Here is a 2,043-nt window from a genome sequence, read left to right as displayed (position 1 = left end):
GCGAACCCACGTCCCCTGCATCGGCAGGCGGACTCTCAGCCGCTGCGCCACCAGGGAAGCCCGTATCACGTATATTTTAACACTGGAAGCTGCCACAAGTGTCTTGGATGTGTTATTAAATAAATTATGCCATAGAAAAAAGAGCTTCCACTGTGAATGAAAGAATGAATGTGAATGAAAGCAGTGATCAATACTACTTTACAGCGTTTTTAAACTATTGTGTGTGGTTACCTCATGTCTTTCCACCTAGATTGTAAGCTGCTAGAAGACAGGAACTACCTTACGTTAAATGTATGTGTTCCTTGGTCCATAGCACAACATTGGATGGTGGGTATCACATAAACACTTGTAAAGGAGTGTGTTTAAGTGGCACACCTTCTAAAGTAATGGCGGGAAAGCTGGAAGTGGCAATGGTCTCAGAAGGAGGTTGCCAAATTTTGCTTGAAGACTCGAAACTGTAATTCAAGGCTTTATTTAAGTTTAAGGAGATAGTTGTGTAGTGAGAAGAACATATGCTTTGATAGTCAAAGAAACATGGGTTCAGGTTCAATTCGGCCAATGATCAGTTGTGCCATCTTGGGTACATTACTTAATTTTCCTGGTATGAGTGGTTAATCTATAAAATAGGACTCAGGAGTCCTTCCACATTTGACTAGGTTAAATAAAGGCAAGACATAGGCTACAGAGCAGATGTTTAAATATTGCTAATTTCCCCTCCCCCAACTTCTCTGAAGGAATTGTCTCCTATGTAGATTTGAACTTCAAAGAGAGTGTCTGCTCACACCTAATAATAAGCATTCATGTTAGCCTCAGTTTGATTATATACAATGGATTCGAGTGCTGAGTTTTCATTGCCTTGATGTATGACCTCAGGCAAGCATTGTCTTATGTTGTGATAGGGAAGAAAAAGCCTGACTCCACATTAGAGTTTTTCCTTTAACTTTATGCTTTGTGCTCTGTTGCCTATGCTTAGTCATGCCGGCTCTGCACCTTTTGTAAAAGAATGTCGCCTAGGGGCTTCCCCGGTGGCACAGCGGTTGAGAGTCCGCCTGCCGATGCAGGGGACGCAGGTTCGTGCCCCGGTCCGGGAAGATCCCACATGCCGCGGAGCGGCTGGGCCCGTGAGCCATGGCCGCTGGGCCTGCGCGTCCGGAGCCAACGGGAGAGGCCACAGCAGTGAGAGGCCCGCGTACCGCAAAAAAAAAAAAAAAAAAAAAAAAAAAAAAAAAAAGGAATGTCACCTATAGCCTGAAATATATAGGATAACCCATTCTCAAGGCTCTGACCTTTAAGACTCCATCCATATAGAGATAAGAAGTTGGAGAACAGAAAATAACATCTGTTTTTTTGGAGGTTTACAGGAACATCATGACCTGACCTACGTGGACAGCTGCAAGAACAAAGGATTCTGACACCAAGAAGTCTGCAACAACCAACCTCATCCCTCCCTCACCTTGCCTTTAAAAGTGCTTTGCTGAAACACTTTGGGGAGTTCGGGGTTTTGGGGGCAGGGTACACAAGCCACCTGTCTCCCTGGTTGGCCCTTCAATAAACCTTTCACTGCTACAAACTCTGATGTTTCAGTTTGTTTGGCCTCACTGTGAGTCGGGCATACAAACTTGCATTTGGTAACAATGTCAGCTATCCTTAAATGACATCTGGATTATCTGTCATTCCCCTGAGATCAAGCCTTATAAAACAGAATGAGGAAGGCCTTCTAAAATCATGTTGCCTTCCCATGCAATAGAACTACTACAATACTGTTTTTCTTCGTAAAACCAGTCTGTCAGTTTGCTGCGTGGCAATTCTGCTTCAGCTCTGAACGCTCAGTGTTCCTTCACCTCATACATAATCAAGGGTCAAAGATATTCAGGATCGTGTGGACACTGCATCTCTCCCAAAGGATTCGATTGACCCTGAGAATACGTGCTGGAAATGACGGATAACATTTGCGTTCCGTGTGGGATAGGGCCTTGCATACTCCAAGACACCCTGATGAGAAGGCTGGAGAATGTTATTCAGACGAGGCCAGCATCAGATCCT

At 44.5% G+C, this 2,043-nt stretch overlaps 1 protein-coding gene across 18 annotated transcripts in view; it reads left to right on the top strand.

The window, feature by feature from the left end:
• Window positions 1-1,570, top strand: part of C5H7orf25 (chromosome 5 C7orf25 homolog) — a 214,973-nt gene extending 213,403 nt beyond the window's left edge. For 12 of the 18 annotated variants that reach the window (XR_008617492.1, XR_003679969.2, XR_003679967.2 and 9 more), the window contains one exon: window positions 1,362-1,570. The gene's annotated coding sequence lies outside the window, so the exon portion shown is untranslated. Of the gene's footprint in view, window positions 1-1,353 lie in introns of all 18 variants that reach the window. The other 6 variants (XR_008617491.1, XR_008617482.1, XR_003679976.2 and 3 more) reach the window with 1 other exon arrangement.
• Window positions 1,571-2,043: the final 473 nt, after the last annotated feature.

This window comes from Physeter macrocephalus, chromosome 5 (genome assembly GCF_002837175.3).
Source record: "Physeter macrocephalus isolate SW-GA chromosome 5, ASM283717v5, whole genome shotgun sequence".
Classification (NCBI taxonomy): domain Eukaryota; kingdom Metazoa; phylum Chordata; class Mammalia; order Artiodactyla; family Physeteridae; genus Physeter; species Physeter macrocephalus.
Note: the sequence above shows the minus strand (reverse complement) of the source record. Positions and strands in the feature narration are given on the sequence as shown.